General features: G+C 51.6%; 1 protein-coding gene across 8 annotated transcripts in view; it reads right to left on the minus strand.

The window, feature by feature from the left end:
- Nucleotides 1-21,080, minus strand: part of LOC104152004 (ciliary neurotrophic factor receptor subunit alpha) — a 238,422-nt gene that overhangs the window by 185,741 nt on the left and 31,601 nt on the right. The gene's annotated exons all lie outside the window — the stretch shown is intronic.

Consider the following 21,080-nt stretch of genomic DNA (forward strand, 5'->3'; position numbering starts at 1 on the left):
GCTAAGCCCTAATCCTGCAAAACCTCACCTATGTCGAATCACACAGAGAGGCCGATCCTACTGCATCCAGGAGGGGAAGGAAGAAAGCACCTGTGTATAGCTTTGCAGCCTGGACTCCGAGGACTGTAAACCAGAGAGACTTTGTGCCGTATCTGACACGCAGCCAGGAACAAGAGAGCCCAAGGCATTACTGTAACCATCAGTGCCTTCGCCTACAGCAACAAATACGCTTTTTGCATTAGACAAACAAATTATCGGTCATATCTGAAGGTTTGTGCTCATTATCTAGCTCTTGTGGCTTGAGTTGTTCCCTCACGGGCACATGTACTTTTTAAACATTGAAAAAAGTCTCATGGTTCTGCATTATTAACAGAGAGAAGGAGTCAAATTCCACTGGCAAGAGGAAGAAGTCTCAGCATCACTGCTACAGAGACACTTTCCCAACAGTGACTTCCACGCCCAGAGCACAACGCTCTTTAATTAGCGCCCAACCAACGAGCTCCACCAGCACCCTCTGTGGGACCTCGTACAAAAACCGGGCCGGGGAGCAGCTAAAGAAACCAGAACTGCAAGCCCCAAGCCCACCCCTCAAAGCCTTACAAAACATAAATAAGGCAAACTCCACTAGGCACCTGATTGAGAAGCTCTCATTTGCAAAGCACTGGGAAATAATTAAAAAGTTTTCCCAGAGCTTAAAAGGAGGGAAGCAGACCGTTTGTCATGCCAGCAGCGCGTGGCGTGCTGCTATTTATCACACTTGTCAGGTGTCAGCCACAGAAAAATTTAACTCCAGCTGCCCTAAACTGAAAACACACAACACCCCATCCCTCAAAACACGCTCCGCCAAGCACCCCAGAACTGACAAGCAACCACCGAGGAGGTGAGGGGACTCCTCCCCACTGAGCTTCTCCCCTCGCTCAGCGACGCCAATGCTTTTCTTTGCTGCTGCAAATCACAGATGAAACGGATCAGATGAGGCCAGGTTGGAAGTGGATGGTGAGGCTGGTTTGTCCTTGCCTAGGCTGCTGCTCCAGGAGGCAGGGGAATGGAGATGGGACCTTTGTGCCGGGCACCCTTTGGGGAGGCATCTGCAGCATTCTCTCTTCAAGGTGTGAAGCTGCAGCTCTCACAGGAGCAAGGAAGGATCAGGGCGCTACATGGGGGGGGACAATGAACAAACTCCTGAGGCCTTGGCCAAGAAATGTCCCTGCAGACCTGCGCACACCAGGAGTACTGGTGTCCCCTTGCAACTCTTTGTCCCATTGGGATGGGTCAAAGGTGCACAAACTACCCTGCTACAGGGTCCACAAGGCCAGCTTCTCCCATGGGATTTGGATCTGCCTTTCAAGAACCCATCCAAGGACTTCAAATCAGGGTCAAACTCAGGTTTTGGAGGTGTCCAGCATGCCTGCAGCAGGTCTCCAATGGAAGAGCCTAGCTCAGAGCCTGAGCTACAGCCCAGCTGCACAGGAAGTGCAGAGTTGTGCAGGCTGGACTACATCAAAAATGGGGAACAACCCCAACCATAGCTAGCGCAGACTAATGCAAACTCTGTTCTGGCCATTTCCTAAGGAACGGGCTGAATTACGAGGGACATGCAATTGTCGCAATGCAAAAGCACTAATTGTTTAAACAGGTCCCATTCCTGCAAAATTAAGGAAAACCAGCACCTATTGCATGCTGCAGCTTGCTTTGCAGCAAAGCTGTGGTCCACCAGGACCCAAACGAGGCTATTGGAAAAGGTGGACATTTAGCCAGGAGTCTGCTATAGCACAGCTACTGACACCCAAATGTCCCTGCACAGCTGATCCTTGAAGGCATGTGGGAACATGCCTAAGTGCCCCAAAAAGATAACAGGTAGCTCTGAAGAAGCCAACTCCCATATCTGAGCTGCTGGCTCATGGTGGCACCCAGTTCCCCTTTCCGGAGATTAATGTGGCCTGACATGGACCCCCCTTGCCACAGCGCTGGGCAGCTTCCAGTCCATGTGAGGTGTCTGTGCACTACAGCAAAGTCTGGTGGATTACTGAGCCACCTCTTGCAAAAGGGGGGAAAAAGTGCAGAGCATTTGCCAAAAATTTTTCTCCAGTGACAGCATAAGTCAGGCATAAACTCATCAATCTATGATCGAAGTTACTTGTATCAACAGCAAAAAGACACCAGGGCCTATGTCTTCCCAGTGACAAGCCAAGCCTTGCAAGAGCTGGAATGGAGGTTGCGTGTTCACAGGGGCTTAAAGAAGTGCAGTTTCTGCTCTGGGAGCAAAACTCAATTCAGCTCTTGAAGACTTGAACTGTGACCAGCACCTCAATGCACACGCTATATATAATACACCCACGCAGCAGCATTTTTCAGAGGCTCGCAACTTGGCACAGGGTAGGTGGATTTTCATGGTGTCAGCAACAGGCAGATCCCCAACACCTGGCCGAAAACATTGCTGACAACTATCAGGCTCCGGTCTCACAGCACAAAGGTACTAGATTTTCTTCAGTAAAACCACTACAAGAATTTCTTTTTTCAGGCTGTGGAGAAAATGCCTTTTTCTCCCCCAAACCACATTCTGAGAGTGGCTTAAAACTCTTTTTGCTAAAATTTTCCAAAAAAATTCAGCCGGAGGCAGAGACATGCAAAGTTTCAGTCCAAATGGTTAAAGGCTGGCATAGTTTCAAGCAACTGAAGACAGGGTCTTATAATCAGAAGTGTCAGGCAACCTTAATTATATTATTTCCTGAAGGAAATAGTTTTCCCTGCCGAAGTCCAGAAGTTATTAAAAAAAAGTTGACCTCACTGAAACCAGTCAAGGTAGAGACAAGCAGCCTGTGATGGATTTTTAAGGCAGTCAGTTCATGCATCTATAATTGGGGGGGGTCCCAGTTTTTAGAGGACAGGTGCTCAGCATTTCTGGAAAAGCCTGCTCCGTGGAGACCTCCATGGCCAGGAGTCAGGAAGCAGAGCCCCCCGCTCCACCCAGCCTCCCCACGTCCCCTGGGCACTCAGGCGGAGGTGCCAAGTGCGCTCACCCCGACCGCCCGAGGAGGGTGCTTGCCTCTGCCTGGATCGATCGCCAGCGAAGACAGACTGCCGTCTCCTTTGCGGCAGTCAGGAGCACACAGGCTTTTTGTCCGTCTCTTCCTCTGCACCCATAAATAAAAGCGACAGCAACTTTATTTAGGACTTCTTCCAGTTGAGAGGGGAAAGAAAAAAAAAAGAAAGTGAAAAATGAACAGTAGCTCAGCAGCAGAGGCAAGGGAGGGTGGGAAGGATCCTGGAGAAGCTCAGCTCGCAGCAGCCCTTACTGCAGCAGGGCACTAGCCAGCACCCTCTTCTGTGTCTCCAGTGTCATCACACAACCAGAAAATCTGTCCCAAAGCTCGCCACCTCCCCCAGCCCTGCACCTCATTTCCTCAGGACATCAGGATAAAACCTTAAACAGTTACAGGAGAAAGTCACCTGTTCTCCTCTGCACAGGCACAAAGCTTATGCTCATAACACCCCTGGCAGCTCCCCAAATGCAACTTTTCCCCATGCAGCTTGCAAACATGTAGGGTCCCCACCAGCACCTAGGAGTGCAGGAGGTCCCAACTGCTGAGACAGTGATCTCCAAGGAAACTGTGGCTGAGGAAAGAGTGCCTTTCTTTAAAGAGCATGAAAAGAGACTCAAAGCAAGACAGGAGAAGCATGCACAGGGACAGAGCCGAGCAAGTTGACTCTGAGCAACGCTCAGGCACCATGCAGCACTCAACGAGGTCTCAAGTGCCAAAGGTGTGATTTGGGTAGCAGGTCTCACCCAGCTCCCAACAACAACATTTCCTAGCAGTACAGCACCTTATGTATCACAATGGTATTGCAACAGACCGAAAACAGAAGCTTCTGCTCCAGCCTTCATCCTGCTCATATCACTGCTAAGCTGGAGCTACAGCACGCTCAGGAATCCAGCCTTTTACTTCTCTCTGTGCTTGTAACCAGGGGGATTCATCACAGCAACAGGGACTGCAGGGCTCAAGCGGTTTGGGCAACGGGGCTGGCTCACAGATGAGGTTTTGGAGCAGAAAGCACAGAACAGTTCATTGTAAGAAAAATCTCTGCTTGTCCTGAGCAAGGCAAAAGTGCCATCAGCTCCAAACACAACTAAGGGCAAGCCATCCTGGCAGGAGGGAGATACCGAATTTGGACACGTACAAGAGCTTGGACCACCCTGGACCATCACTTCCACTAGCTGACCATACACCCAAAGCAACACAGATAGACACAGGATAGCCTTGTGGGAAGAGACCTACAGCGTGCGATGATGGATGCACTATGGCCACAGTGCAAGAATCATCATGTATGGCTCCCCAGGGAGAGATGCTCTAAGTGACCTCATGGGTTTCTTCCATCACTGCCCTCTTCATTCCATGAGTCAGAGAGTAACAACAGGCCATTTGTCAGCAACGGTGGCATCATCGCCAATCTCATTTCTGAGCAGACATCTGACCTCACTTGCATCCCCGAGACCTGTGTTACCACATGACTCAGCCAGCCTCCCCACAGCTCCCAGGGGACATTAGCCCCAGCCCACCAAGGCAGCAGCTTGGTCTCCTGCTAGACAAGCTGCTTCTAACTCAGGCTGCACATAAGCCTCTCAGCTGTGGGATGAGGGTGGTGATGGGTCTTAGGGTCACCCCACTACTTTGCCTTCCTCCCAGCTTGCACTGAAGTAAGCACTGAAGTACTGAGCATGGTTTCCCATGCTCAGCAAGGGATTAGATTTTGAGATCCATCCCCAAAGAGGAAGACCCAGGGAAAAGCAGACATGCCCTAATCTTGAAGGGACTCATTTCCATCAACCTGCACTATCCTATGCTTTGGCCCAGTCTGTTCCAGCCCAAGAGACTCCACACTACTGCTCAGGGGCTTCAATTTGCAATACTGGCTGTAGCACCCAGACCTTCTCCATAGCCAGCCATGATCCAGCTGGAATTTCAACCCAGTTTTGCTCAGCTGGGAGACCAGTTAAAATCCAGACACAGATATACCCCTGCATGTCTTCAAAGAGAGCTTGTGCTTGTGTTCTGCAGAATAGACTAACAATGTCATGGGGCAGGCACCCCTCACCCCAAAACCAGAATGTGCGCTTATTTGCGGTATATTTGCTTTGCGCAAGGGAAATGCAAACAGGACATCTCCTATGTGAGGGGGCTATCATGAGACCAGACACCCAGCAGTACAGCTCTTCACCTGCACTGAGTCAAGCCCATTGCATGCTCTCATGTTCCTCCCAAGAGGAAGGTATCAAAATGGCATGGGACTAGAAAAAGCACACTTAGTTAAGATGTCTAGCAACAATGGTTTCTTCATTAGAAGAGTGTGCCCAGAAAGCTTCACAAAAGGAGATATCACATGATCGAAATGAGGGTCTGGAGGGCTTTCAGAGGCTCAAAACATCAACTAAAAGTCCCTTGCAACAGCCAACTCACAACTATTTAAAGCTTCCCCCCGCCCAAGGAGCTTTTGGGTTTGCAAATCAAACTACAATTCTTCTCAGTTAAGGGAGGGGAGGGGGGGGAGAAGGGGGAGAAAAAACATTAAGTTGAAGCAAATGGCATTTGTGCTTGTCAAAAATATTTGACACAATTCTGACAGACTCAGAAGATGAATAAGAGATTTAAACCCTTCTGCTTCAGAGCAGAAAAAAGCTGCCATCCATCCCATGCTCAGACAAGCTGCCTCTCTTACAGACCACGCTCTCTGCTCCAAGCCAGGGCTCCCAGGATGGCACCCCAGGGCTGAGGACTGGAGGGACCACATAAACTCAGACCAGCCACACCGATCTGTTCGCGCAAGGAAAATCCCAGGTTACTAACCAAGGGCAGGGCCAGTCCTCCCAGCCTGGGCTATCTCACTGCAGGCTCCAAGTCTGGGCCAGACTCCTCCCAGCTAAACTAGCAAATAGATGAATCCTGGTGGCAGAGAAGCAAGCTGCATTGATCAACTCGCTCTCCAGCCACCATCCATATCTGATAACAAGCACTGACCAAGAGGCTCTGGGTGCTTTATTTCCTCAGCCACCCTGGCATCCATGCTGCAGATCAGCAGCTGTCAAGGTCCCTTCACTATCAGTCCTGGCAGCAATGCAGCCACAGACACAGTGAAGAAACACAGAACAGTGTCTAAACCCATTTCAAAATCCTTCTATCCTATTCAATCCAGAAAGGCTTATCCACATGGATTTACACTGTTTGCCCCAATATTTAGCTAGCGAGCCGACTAATCTGCGTGCAAGAAAAACCCTGGTGGCTTAGAGTCTGAGCAATCTACATCATTCATCATTTAGATTAAAGAGGATTAAGACAATAGCTAAACTACTGTATAATACATAAGCAGAACGGATGTCCTATATGCCTGGGATATGTAAATGCCCCCCCCCCACCTGAAGCTCAGAAACACCAGCAAAAGCTAGAATGACAGATGCTACCATGTCACAGCAGAAAAAGGAAACCTGTTGCATCTCCTGACAGCTGATTTGACTTCCCCTCCCTCTCTCCACCCCAGCAGCCTTTAATTAGTTCATAGCCAGCTTCCGCATGTCTTCCTCAAGCAGCACACAGCTCCCTTGCGCTCTCCTCTCAGTGCCATCGCTTTACTCATCCAGCAACTCGGGGAGACCCCGGGTAGCGTCAGCGCATGCAAAGAGGCCTTCCTAAAGCCGAGCCCAGAGGACTGAGCAGCTCTGAACCCAGGGAGCTGGGACACTGCTGCAAGCACAAGCTGCAGATATTTCTCTGTTTTAGGAAAGACACCGGCTCCACGCAGCCCAGCGTCACTCCGCAGGTCCTGTCTCATGACCAGACAGGCTCAGGTCAAGGATTAAACTCTCCCGCTGCCGGGGCTTTGCCATCTCAGATCACACCATGCATCGCTGCGGCGCCCGGTGGGAAGACAAACAAAGAGCAGGTTCCTTTATGGAAACGATAAAGAGTTTGAGGGGGAGAAGGAGGAGGGGGTGCAACAAGGCAGGAGCAAATGAGGCTTTAGTTCACTGCCTGCCAGAGCTGAGGGAGCTAATAAACAGACAGATGAGAGCTAAATTGTCTTCTGAACCTCTGTATCAGTATTCACATTACAGCGGCTGCTTCCAGCAATTCCAGCGTATTAATAATAAATGCTACATAATTACAGCAGGCTTGCTTTTGTCCTCTTCCTGTTTTCTGTCAATGCCTGCTTAACTCCGTGCAGCCCGCAGCCGGCTCTCCACCAGCACCAACCGCTCCGCCGAGCGGCGCAACTCTGGCATCGGCACCAGCTGAAACTGGCACAGCACATCCACTCCGACTTCCCTCCTGGGCTGGATGGAGCCCTGGCCCCAGCCCAGCCCAGCTTCTCACCCCTCCGGGGAGGCAAGAGAAAAGCCCAGATGCCAACACGAGTACCAAGCAATCACCCTCTACCTGTCAAAGGCGTGCTGATGTTGCCGCGGGGCATGATAAAAGAGCATTTGGGGCCTTGGGGCCAGCCCCGTGGCTGGGATGAGTTAGGAACTGCACAAACACCATCTCCAAAGCACAGAGGAGCACTGAGTCACAGACAGTTTCTTAAAAGCAAGCAGGGTTTATGAGCACTCGTGGTTTTTATCTCCTCCAGATTTGCAGCTGGAAGTGCCTTCCCTTCAGATGCTTTTTGGGATGTTTCTGCTCCATCCTTGCACTGCCCTGGTCCATCTCACAGGCCATGGGAAACCTCCTCACTAACCACAGCTGCTGCACCCCCTTTTATGGGATGTCTGCCCTGGATGCCCCAGAGCCCACTGCCAGCTCCCTGCACTGTGCAGGGTCTCCCTGTTACAGCTCCCTGCTAACAGCATTCTGGGGAGGTGGCAAGGCTGGGAGGACCTAGGAGACTCCCTGCGGGTCTGGCACTTAGGCCAGGAAGAGCAAAGTTCTCATGTAATCAAGTTCCAGACCAAAATAGCCACTGTTTCCACAGCCTGCAGACACATAGCACGGCTACCTCCCCCTCTGCAGCACTTACACCACTAGGAGCCCCTGACCCAGCTGCTTTTCTAGACTATCCTTCTCCCTAGACAAACTGTATCTAAAGACCATTTGATCCCATCACCTGATCATTTCTAGAGCCAATTCAAATAGGAGTTAAAGACACTCTGGTGCTTTCTCAGGAAATTAGAAATGTTTCACCCAATCTAGTTGCAAACTGACCCTTGGAGCCTGTCTTTGCTTCCCCATGGAACGGTCCGAGAGCATTTCTTCGTTAGTCACAGAGCAACAAAACTCTGGAAAAGGGCCCACTTCAGCCATGCAATAGCTGCGCTCGTTTGTAACGGAGCAGAGGTCTAACACACACCTTTAAGACCAGCTTTGTCTTCCCCGAGCCTTTGAAGGAGGCTACCATGTACCTTAGCACAGCTTCACTAATAGTAGAGAAAAAAAATACCTCAAATGGGATTTTTGTAAGAATCTAGCACACCAGACGAAGTGCGCCTGCCTGCCTTCTGGCACAAATTAACTCAGCTTCTGCCCCCCAATTACAGACCTTTCTAGACAGGAGATCCACCGGAAAGCAAATGAATGCCAAGCAACTCAGATGCAGACCTCTCCCTTTGCAAAAAGGGCATCAAATGTTAAGGGAACACTCAGCCTGGACAGCTGAGCACCGAGAAGTCTTGAAATATTAAAAAATAAATAAACCCTTAAACCCAGCTGCATCACACAGCTGGAGTGACATGAGACCAGCTATTCCTCAGACAGCCATGTCCCCCATGCAGCCTGGGACATGCATAGGCTCCCCCAGTGCTGGCATCCTTCCCCCCATTCTGTAGTCATCCTTATGCTGTGCATGTCCATTTAACATTTTCTATATCACACCTTCTCCTTTCCAAGGTGAAGCACTGAAATGTGTTTCTCCCTGAACACATTCACTCTGGTTGCAGTTTTCACAGAAAATGAAGCAGCAACTGATTGTCCAGGCAAAAAGACTAGAGAAAAAGGTGCATAGAAGAAGTAGGAAAGAGATCATCATCACATGATGCTCCTCCTTGCGGGACAATACACCTCTTTTGGCCAGAAGGCTACCTTGAGAGGAAACACAGTTAGTAGTTAAGATACCCATAGGGAAATTAGGAAGCCTAAGGTCACCCCTAATGCATAGCCCTGGGCCAGTCACATCTCCACAGGCTGCCTTCTTCCTCTTACTCATTGCCATCCTCAGCAGGGCAACCCCGATTTTCTTCACCGCAGAAACCATTGCTCCCTATGCAAAAAGCACTCGGCAGGCTAGAGTTTGCAGACACTGCCATGAACTGGTGTAGTCATGTTGCAGCCTGAAAAAAAACAATAAGCCATATGGAAAGAGGAAAGGAAATCCATCGAGAGTTGGAAAAAAGATAGCAGAAGTCGGAGCTGCAGAAAGAAGTTGCCAAGCAGGTCTGCTGCTGCAGGACACAGCCCCATCCAGTGTGCAGCCTGTGTTGCTGGAGTGGTTCCCATGCACAGAGCAGAGCAAGGTCCTGCCAGCCCCTCGCAGCGCCCAGATACCTGCCATGTGCAGGGAGCCCACCTGCTGGGCTGGCTCTTACAGCAGCATTACAGGCACAGGGGGACAGGAGAAGCACCTAGACTGCTCCGCATGCCCCTCTTCACAGAGGGCATCAGGCAAAGCCCAAAGCCCTCCAGCAAGAGATCCCTGCATCATACTGCCATAAATTAAAGCAAGATTCACTCCAGCATGAGTATAGTAGGGGACCAGCCAGCACTCCTGGGTGCAAAGGCAGAAAAGCATTAGTCATACAGGTTCCCAGGCTCATCTCCAGCACAGCCTGCCTCACCTGCCAGAGCCGTCTCCCTGTGCTCCAACCAACCTCCAAACCCATCTCCCAAATCTCAGCATGTTACAGGCAGCCAGCAAGCATCACACAACACCCCCTGACCCCAGCCAGCACAAGAACAGTGTCGGGGGGCTGAGCCCATAAACTGAAGAGGGAGAAAAATGAAAGATTGCCGTAGCCTTCAGCATAACTGGAAGCTCCTAGTCCCAGATAGAGTTGGGCATGCAGCATGCTGGGATAGATGGGATAGAGCTAGCCACTCACAGGGGGACTAAGGCACCAAGACCCTGCAGCCCTGCCCTTCCCAGGGGGTAAGGGCTATTCCAAAGACACAGCTGAAGACTCTGCCCACCACATGGTAACATCTCTGAGATCCTGGGGCTGCTGTCCAACACCACACGCCACAAATCCCCCCTCCTCTTCTGCAGGCCAGCTGAGCACACATAGCCAGACCTAACTTATAGTAATTAGTCCCTGCTTGAAACTAGGGTAAACAGCACTAGTCCAGACAGGGAGCTCAATGCAATGGGAGCCAAACACAGGGACTCCCAGTACCTGCGTCTGGTGGCCAGATCCCATAGGCTGCATCCCCAGATGCTTTGTAGGAGCTCTGCTCCCAAAAATGAGAGAACACAGCCAGGCTCATCCGTGCCACTTCCCCAGGAGTGCTGCAGGGACAAGTCTCACACCCAGTGCTCCAGAAGAGAGATATCAGAGAAAGAGGGACTGGAAGGACTCAGCATCTCCCTTCTGTAGAGGGACCACCCCAGGCTGCAGTCTGGGGGGCCTGACACCAGCTCATCAGCAGTTCACTGCAGCACATCACAGACAACGAGCCTGTGTTGGCTCCTTCCACAAGCCTTTCCAAAAGGAAAAGGCAGCAAATTCTTAATTACAAATTAAGCCATTAATTAGCTTTAGCAGAAATGAGAGCAGAGCTGTGCCCCACACACCAAGACTGCAGAGACGGAACAAATCCTCCTGTCATGCTGAGTGGGGCCAAGGGAGTTGCAGTTGGGTGAACCCAGCACACCAACAGAGGTTAAGATGCTGGATGCAGCAGGACACCCAGGCACTTCAGCCCACACTCGGTACTGCGTCTCTCCAGCAGAGCCCAGGGCACAGCCAAGGACAGAGAGCCCAACAGCAGCAGCTGGGGAGCACAGCCCCGCAAGCCTCCTTGAACCAGGCCCAGGAGGCTCTGGGGAACAGCACCAGCTAGCATGATATTGCATTACCAACAGCCCACGCTCACCAGGAAAGATGCTTTGGACACAGGCACACTGCTTCCAGCTTGAGCAGTGCAGACCAGCTCTGGGATTGCTTAATACTTCCCATCTCCTAGCCCTCCCCTGCCTCCAAGCACTGTGAGAACTGGAGGTTTCCAGCAGCCTCCTCCAGCTGACAGTCAGACCCCAGTGCAAGTCTAAAGCCAGCAGCCACAAAACACAGCAATCACCTCCACCAGCCTTTTTCTCCAGTGCAGCAACTGAGGGTGACAGCCTTTCCCAGGGGCTCCCCATCCCAGTAGCAATGTTCTTGCTTGGGAGAGATGAACAGCCTCCCCCATCATCACATACCAGCAGCATTTAAAGGTTTGCACTGCAACAAGGCCCTGGGATTCAGCTCAGTCCTGTGCAGACTTGTGCACTCCGCAGAAGGAAGGGTGACAAAGGGCAGGATTAGATCCTGCCAGACAGGCACAGAAGAGCAAGTCAGCTCTTGGGCAAGAGAAGCAGGTCAGCTGAGATCCTAGAGCTAAAGCATTCCCTCCTGACACAAACTTCTCAGCTCTGCCCTTGGCAAAACTCAGAACAAGAGTGGGCAGGATTTCCTCCTCTCAAAGCCCAAGGAAGAGAAAAGCTCTGCTACAAATATTGCATCCCTTTACCCCATCCACCTCCCAGCTTTGAAGCATGTGCAAAGCTCCTTCCTTGCACAAGCAGAAACAACACTTGCTTGCACTGCATAGACCAGCCTGACAAGGACTCGGCCAGAGCTGGACAGGTGGTTCTTGGTTCAGACATCACAGAACTACAGAATGGTTGAGGTTAGCAGGGATCTCCGGAGATCTAGTCCAACCGCCCTGCTTCAAAGCGGCCAAGGACCAAGGCCTCCATCCCCACTCTTGCACCATTGTTTTCCCAGGGCAGCTCCATTAAATCCAACACATTACACGGAGCACAGTTCACAAGCAAGCACCAGACGACTTGGTGAGGTTAGGTGATGTGCAAGCAAAGGGTGGGTAAGTTAAACTGACTCAGGTTACAGAAAACTGCAGTGAAACTTGTTGGAAGATGCCAATGCAAATGAAAAAGGTGGTCTCCAGCAAAGCATCTGTTTGGGTGACCAACTCCTAAGAGAGTAAATTGAAAACTTGACAAAAGTCAGTTCCACTTTTTGAGAATAAGTCGTCCAGAGATGTTTCAGGCTACTTAAACATTTAAGTAAGAGTGATGAAAACCTCAAGTTAAAGGAAAATTGAAATATTGCAAGTAATCAGAACAGATTTGGAATCAGAGCTGCAGAATAATCTGGGTTGGCACTGATCTCTGATCTAATGCCATGCTTGGAGCAGGACCAGCTGGCTCAGGTTGCGCAGGGCTTGGTACACTTAAGTACTGAATATCTCAAAGGATCAAGGTTTCCCACCTCTTATCCCTATTGCAGTGTTTGACCATCCTCACAGGGAACAGAAATTTCTCAGTGCCTGATAGATTCCCTTGCTCTGAATTGCACTGTTGCATCTCATCCTGGCACTGGACACCTCCAAAATGAGTCCAGCTCCTGCTTCTTTACTCTCCCCCCTTAGGGATCTGGGGACAACAGTAAGACACACACATAGGCTTGGCCTTCCCTTCTCCAGGCTGAGAGAAGGGAGTATGTGCACAAACCCTCCGAGTCTTCCTGCTAACAACCACCGACAAGTTTTGACTTTACATCCACCCGGGAGGTGGTGGGGAATATTTTAAACAGACTGCACAGCCACCCAGAGGAGAAGAAAACCTCTCCACGTTCTAGTTAGAGCCATGACTAACAACCAGTTTTCCCTGCAGAAAACAAAGAGAAGCCACGCTCTCCGGCAACACAAACGGCTGCCGTTTCACCACGGTTCTCTCCCATTCCTTCAATTCGAAGTCAATTACTGCAAGGTTAATGGGGCAGAGAGGATGCCAGGCGGCTGGGTAATGATGTCAAAGCACCTGGCATCGCCTGGGCAACTGCTAGACAGCAGGGATGCAAATGAAGGAGCAGGATTGCACTCTGTCCCAGGAAACGAGCTGATGAAATTGAGCACATCAGCATTAACAAACATGGAAATAATGAGCACCCAGAGAAACACAGCAGTAAGGGGCTGCACTCACTAGTAAGACACTGCTGTGGGAGCTGCTTGCTGGGTTTCTGCACAAGCAGGGTCCACATCCCTGTATTTCCTCTGGGTCATCACCCCAAGGTGCTTCCCAGTTCAACACTCCCACTACGCACACCCCAGACTGAATGCTGTGTCAGTCTGCTGAAACTCTCCTCCAGCAGCTTCTGGCTCCTCTCCATGCAGGGAGAACTGCATGCCCCAAGAGAGCAGTTCTTACGGCAACTTGCAAAGACCAGGAGGCATGGGAACAGAGAAGTGCTTGAAGACACCTCTGTGCACAGAGCTGCACAGTGTGAAGGCTGCTCCAGCACTGCAACTGAGCTCTCCAAGGCTTGCAGCGCCCACATCTGCAATGAAGATTTTGAAACTTGCAGGCACAGCAACAGGCATTGCCACATGGGATGGAATCTGTGCTGGGACAGCGCTTGGCCCATCACACTGCCACCAACCAGGAACACAGGGCAGCTGATAAGAGCACTACAAGCCTCAAACACCAGCAACCTGTTTCCAGCAGTTTGAACATTTGTAACGGAGCTGTGCAAATGAGACTATGGCAATCACCCCAAGCCCTGGTAATTCCCTAGTAGGTATAAGAAGCAGTACCACTGACAAAGAAGCTAGCTCCACAGGGCAGCAGTTGTGTCATGCATCCATTTGCAAGGTCATCACCCCATGCCTCCTGAAAGCCCTTTGCTTATGCTCAAGACAAGTCAAGGTGACCTAACATGGACACTGCCTCTCACTATACCCACTCAAATGCTCTCTCCTTTCCCACTGTCCTTGCACCGTGAACCCCTGGGAGTGAGAATGCCCTTCTTTGATCCCTGGAAACAACACAAGAAAACATAGCCTGGGCCATAAATAAAGCCCTCTGGTGACTGGCAAGGGCTGAGCAGCAACAGGTTCAACAGCACGCAAGCATCCCAGGCCAGCCCATGCCCAGGCTTTGCAGGAGGCCTGGCTCACCCCCAAGCAAGCACTTTCCAGGCATCCCCCCAGTCCACCAGAGCAGGACCTGCTTGCACGCACCAGGCACGCCTGGGCTTGTAGGAGCACCACCACCATCCCAAATGCCAGGCATCTCCATGAGGCCCAGCATGCTGCTTTTAAATATCAGCAGTAAAACCAGCTACACAGAGGGAATTAAATTGGTTTGGGGCGGGGGGGGGGGGGGGGAGGAAGAGACAAAAGGGAGAAGAGACAGCTCTGCTAATAGCAAGTCAGCCAGAAGTCTCCGAATTCTTTGAAATGTGCAGGGCTTAATTTAACTTAATGGTTTTGTCAAACATTGGCACTTCACTAAAAGCACAGGAGAGCTGGTAATCCACACTCCAGTGGCTCTGCCTGCAGCTCTGCCTTCACTAGTCACAGGAAGGTTGCTGCTCAGATCCCCAGACAGTGTCATCTGCCTTGCGCAGGTGGCAGGCATGGCCCTGGCTACTGCAGTCACTCATTAGGACTGCTCTGTGCTCACTTAGCATTGGCAGCAGCCCTGGCTTTCCCCAGGATGCAAAAGCACACACAACCATTGCATTTCTGAGCTTGTGCATGTCTTAAGTGAGCCTCAGCCTTCTTCTGGGAACTCTGCTCAAGGTCAGGGAGAGATCTGCAGCTGGGACAGGGAATTCAGGATGCCTCATCCACCACCTTAGTGTTTTTCCAACATCTGGGAATTTGGAGGTAAAAGCAGCCTTGGCCTGTCTGCTCCAGGCCCAGCCCTCAGGCCCTAGAGAGGGACTCCCAGCCCCATCTGCAGCAGGCCAGGGATGCCTTGCAGCAGCAGGCAAAGCAGGGAGACGCAGCAGGTCCACCCTGCAGAGCCTTGCTGGGATGGTGACTGGACGCTCTCCCTTTTGCACTGATGGTGGTCCAAAAAGGCCAAGCTGGCTTACACTATCCGAGGTAAACTTCTGCAGCACACTGCATCCAGCAATCTGCCCTCTCTGCTCCAGCTACTCCCCACCGCCATCCAGATGCACCAGCCCAAGGCTGGTTTTCAGCCGCCACCACAAGCTGCTGAGATAGAAGGCACTGGCACAACAGCTCTGCCCCAGCCTGGGGCAGCTCTGCCCAGGAAAGCCCAGGGACTTTTCAGTTTTGAGCCTCCACATCCACACAACCCCCTCCCCCCACCTCCATCCTAGGCCCTGGATTCCCATTTGATTTAGACAAAAGTGAGATCAGGTTCAAAGGTCTCAGCCTGGCCCTTGACTCCTTGGTGGGAGTCTTTGCACATCACAAACCACCAGACAAGCCAGGTGATTGACAGCCTTTCACCCAGTGAGGTCCCAGCTGGCAGGAGGGGAGGGGGCCACTGCTGGAGGGAGGGGGAGCACCAGAGCTGCACATGGGGAGCTGGGGCTGAAGGGCAGGAGGTGACTGCAAGGCAGGGAAGAAGCTCAGATCTATGCTTACATGCAAAAAGGAAGTTTCTTAGAAAGGATGGAAGATGTTAGAGCATCCTTGAGGGATGCAACTCCTCTTTTTTTCTTAATATTAGCAAAGAAGGAGCTACAAATGCACATGCAGGAAAAAGACAAAGAAGAGTGTTTTAGTGCAGAAAAATACTTTTCCTAGAGTTGAATGGATAGCAGAAGGGTGCACCCAGGAGAAAGCAGGGACTTTGGGCTCAGTACAGAGAAGAGATGGTCAGCAACAGGCACAAGAGCCTGGCAGGGTCAGCGATGGGAAAGCAGATGAGCAAGTTCAGCACTGAATGACACAGGGCTCAGCCCGAGACTACAGCAGGGAGGCACACACATGGACACTTGTGCCCACACCACATCTGGCTCATGCCCCATCACTGCTCTGCAGCTCCAGCAAAAATCTGCCCTAGTGAAGGGAAGTCACCGAGTTTCCCTTGCAGCAACAGGCAAGGGAACAGCCAGCAGAAAAGGCTGAGTGCTTCATCACCTCCCCTGCCTTTCCCTCACACTCCTGCTTGGAAAAGCGAGACAGCCCATGGCTCCCTCCATCACCACTCAGCCCTGGCATCACAGCAGACAGACCCCCTCCCCCAGGTCTGCAAAGCAGTTTCATGTATTCATTCAGTTTTATGTGACTGTTCCCCCATCGCTATGTTCCCTTAAAAAGAAGTCAGGGACTTCCACCCTCACCTGAGTCAAGCCTCCTTCACCAGCTGGTCAGCCTAAGAGGATGCACTGCACCTCTGCAATAAGTTGAGCCTCAGCACTTGGGGAAATCAGACAAGGGAATGCAGGATGATCACAGATACTTGTCATGCCATTTTATTTATTCCTTCTTCTGCACCCAGGAAGCCTTTTCTCCCCCCCTTCCCCCCCCCCCCCCCCACACACACACTTTTAAATAAAGAAAGAAATGTTAAGCTGGTGCTTTAAAGCCCAGCAACCGCCAGCCCATCTCCATGGCTTGCCAAGAGAGCAATTCATCCTCTGCCTCTATTCTGCAGTAGGTAAAGCCCCCCCCAAGCCTTTGTTCAGCTCCCCGCTCTTTTGTCTGGCCCTGAAAGCACTGATCACTCCTGCATGAGAAATGTGAAACCAATGTGATGTTGCAGGAACAATGCTCAGCCCACTCCCTCCCTGCCACCAAAGTCCCCATTTGCATGGTGCATCCCCTGCCCTGCCTGTCCCCTCTCCCCTGTGCCATGCCCCAACCGCTTCAGCGCCTTCATTGTCCCTCAGGGCCTCAAGGAGCACTGCCAGGTTCCTGGAAAGACACGCTACCATCCCCTCAGCACCCACACTGCCTCCACTCAGACAGCACCCATTGGCAGGATGCAGCTGGGGAGAGCTTGCATCTGTGTATGTGCACCAGCATGAGCTGGGTGGCATCGAGCTGGGCCAAGGCAATGCTTCCACTGCTCATACCACTGTCTGCTCATGATTTGCCCCCTCCAGCTCCTGGCTAGGCATTTTTTTCCTGCAATGTTGCTTGGAGGCTGGAGGGGTGGTCTGCAAGGAAGGGGATGCAAGAGGCAAGGAAGAGCAGATAAATCAGGAGGTGTGGGGCAGCAGGACTGACATGTCAGAGGAGAACGGGGAAGCACATGGAATGCATTAGCATAGAAATTAGGACATTTCTTCAGCCACTGAAGTGCACCCAAAGCACACAGTTCACTCCAAGAAGGCTGTGTGGGGCAGACAGACTAACCTGTCCTCCCAGCCTGGAGAAGGCGTTGCAGGGCCACAGCTCATACGGAGAAGGGACCAGCCAGGAGGCAGGCACCCTGAGGGAGGACCTGACAGCCAGGTACCCTGCACCTGTAGCGCTGACCACCCACACAGCATCCTACTGCACTGGCAGTGGCATGAAGCTTGATAGATGCTGCAAAAGCCTCTTAAGCAGCTGAATAAATGCAGCTGGTCTGTTCCGGGGCCAGGCAGCTGCCTGCCAGGCTGCTGGGCCCAGGCAGGCTGCCACCAGGTTAAAAGTCTGCCATCACTTTGCAATGACAGCACATGCACAACCCAACATTAAGGGTGCCCCTTCTGCAAGAAGCCCAGATTCCCCAGGCCTCATTGGGTTGTGGGCTTTAACTGGAGGCCAGCAGAGGTAGCTGTGGAAGGAGAAGCCTAGTCCCTCCACAGAGACGGGAAGCCCCTCTGCAGTCCCACAGAGGCTGTGGCTCTGCACTTAGCCTATGCCAGCACGGCAGCAGCTGGCAAGTGGCAGCCTTCTGCTCCCCAAGGCACCATCTGCCACCAGACCCCTGGGGAGCCCTGAGCCAAGCCAGTTCCCTTCCCCTTCAGGAGGCAGCCGGGTGCCTGCTGCCAGGGAGGAGGGACCACCCAGGCAAGGGGCAGGGGCCTGCCTTGCTGCCTGCAAGGCCAGAGGTGCTGGCACAACACAGGAGCAGGGGAAGGCAGTGGTAGGACCATACAGAACTGTGCAATGCCAGGTTTGGCTGGAAACAGGAGGGATGCACTCCAACATCCTGCAAAAGCGAGTCTTGTCAGTACTGCTGATACACCTCACAAGCTGAAGGATTTCACTTTTGGCAGAAGAAATACATTGAGCTTACCCCTTCCACCAAGACCAGCTTGAGATAGATTCCCCATCCTGAAGTATGGGACTTTCATTTAACCTGAACACCAACCATGATGCCAAGCCAGTCTTGGCCTCATTAACCAGTATGCATTAGAAGGCAATATCTGTCCCCAGAAGGAAGGGGCTTCTAGCTCCAGCCATTTCTGACAGTGAGGAGGATTCTGGTAACCAAGACAGAGTCCCAGCTTGTCTGCAGTTTGTACCTCACACAGTATCTGGGATCCAGACAGATTCCAGGTGTTTTGACTCCACAAACACACAGAAAACAAAGCAATTAAGAGCCACTTCCGGATTAACAGCCTACAGATGTGAATACACCATGGTTGTAATACAGGATATACTACTCTAATGTTAAAAAGATACTGCTCATCCAGCAAGACTACAAGCCATCGTACCCAAGCAGCCTCCTCAACTTGGAGACTCCCCCGCCTCTTTCATTAGGTTTTTACCCGGCTACTGCAGCTCCCAGTCAAGCCCCTCTGCCCTTTGTCTCTAAAAGACTTCAGCAGCCTGCCAAGTGACACAGCACTGGCAAGTGACCCTGATTTGCACCGAGAGCATAGCTTCCCTTTGCAGGGATAAATAAAGCCACTACCAAGAGGGAGAATGCTTTTTAGAGAACATTTTTGCCTCAGTGCTTGAGAGAAGCAGGAAAGTCCATGACGTGGAAGGCCTAGGCTCATGTTCCTAACTTTGGGTCAGACTTGCTACATAAAAGTCCTGTTTTGCACTGGACCCAATCAGTGTCACTCATGGCCAGGTCTCTGCTAGTGGTATGATTAAGGAGGACATGTCATCCCAGCATCTACATTTTTCTGACACAACTGTGCTGCTTACAGCCCTGCTGCTCACCCTCCTCTCACCTACCCCCCCATCACCTCCCTGCAGGGCTGAAGCTGAGAGCCTCCTTCACACCCCAGGAGGAAGGGAAGTCCCCAGCCCATGAGGGGAGGGAGCATCAGCCCTTTAGGGTGTCTCTAAGATGACATAAAAAGAGTTTGGCTCTGGAGAGAAGTGAAAGCCTGCAGAAGCCCAGGACAAGAGCCTTGCTCCAGCACTCCCTGCCGCAAGCGGTTGTGGAGACGGCCATGGATAAGATGGCACACCTCCCCAGTGGTCCAAGTGCTCTGCCTGCAATGCGGTTGTCAGTTCAGGGAGATAGGCCCAACTTCACCAGGAAGTCCCCTGCCAAGGTTGCATCAAGAACAGGGAGCAAACCATCAGGACACAACACCAGGATTCCCATCGGTTGCTCACTGAGGACATGAAGGCCATGATGCGCTAGGAAGACTCCACAACCCCTCCCTTAGGGGCCATGCACCAGGAGACATCCATCCTCTTGTGCTCTGTCTCAGTGCTCTCCATCTGCTCCTGACCACCACCATGTTGAGGAGAAAGCACAGGATGCTGCACCCAGAGGCACCTCTTAGTGTGCTTTACACCCAGCACCACACAGCACCACCATTTGTGCGACTCCCAGACAGGCACCCAACCCCTCTAGCACCAACACAGAGCTGCAACGAAGCACAGCAATTAAGCACAGCAGACCCGCGCACTGCTTTCAGTTGCCCTTGGAGGCACACCACAGGTGAACAGGACCTCAAGTGCAGCTAGACAATGTTATTTCAGTGCTCACTAATTCACTGTCCCTAATTCATTCCTGGGTGCTGCACGATGCAGTCAACTCTTAACCAGCTACTGCACATGCATGTTTCTTTGCTTTCAATTCTGCCAGCAAAATCCATTTACCATGCCTGTCTCATCCGGTTTCTGTCAAGCCTGCTGAATTCTCCTCCAGTGAAATAAGCAAGTTTACTGTAACACCCTCTTTTGTAAGAGCATGGCTAAAATGACAGTCTTTCTGGGGCCTGCCCATTTCCCTTCACAGCAGGAGCTAAACGCTGCTTGTTCTCAATTGTGAGCCATTCTGACTTCTTGAAATGCATGAAAGTACTAAGGGGGTCAATTTAACTCAGAAAGGAGGTTTCTGAAGGAGAATATTTATTTACCTTGCAGTTTACAGCAGAGAAGTTTAGGCCGGTAATTTACTAGCCAAGGATGCTGGGCTCTTTGGGTGAACACCAGAGGGGAAGAGATGCAGCTCAACATCTGCCTTTACCGACAGCAGCACTGAGGAGCCAGAAACCAAACTGTCAGTTTAAGTTCCTTAGTTATTAAACCCCATCCCAGTGGTCTTGGAGAGGCACAGCAAGCTCAGCACTCACATGGCTCAGAAGCACAGTGCTCACAGGAGGGATCCTGGCTGCTCTGTGCAGGATTACGCTGCTTCAGATGCAACAGCCCAGCACTGGCTCCAGGCTCCCAGCCCTCTGCAGCAGGTGACTCACACCTCAAGCTCCTCCCAAAAAGGTTTCCCTGGTTGAATTCAGGAGGGTCAGCAGGACCTGAGAATCCCAGGCCTGTTTCTCCCACACTCCTCTACTTCGCCCTTACTGCTTTTCTGATAATTCACTTCCACAACAGGGAAAAAAAAATTTACAAGACACCCATGTTGCTCAACAGCATTTAGTACAATTCCAGCAAGCACTGCAGAAGTCAGTGACCTTACGTATTCAAAAAAGCCATTAGAGAACCTGACCAAGCTGCTGTTGGCTAATACATGAAGATCTGGGCTATTCTTGTGCAGCAGTAGCACCTGGAAGCCCCAGTGCACAGAGGGTGTCCCCAGAGCTCTGCACTCAGAGATCGTCCCCACCCCAATCCTTCCCACGCAGGTGGGAGAGCCACATGCTCAGAGGCAGATGGTCGAAGAGAGCTGAGCATGGGGTGTGCTGAGCTCTGCGGAAAGGAAAAAAAAAATCTGGCCCCAAATGTTCATTTGCAAGACACTCAAAGCAC

Source organism: Struthio camelus, chromosome Z (genome assembly GCF_040807025.1).
Source record: "Struthio camelus isolate bStrCam1 chromosome Z, bStrCam1.hap1, whole genome shotgun sequence".
NCBI lineage: Eukaryota > Metazoa > Chordata > Aves > Struthioniformes > Struthionidae > Struthio > Struthio camelus.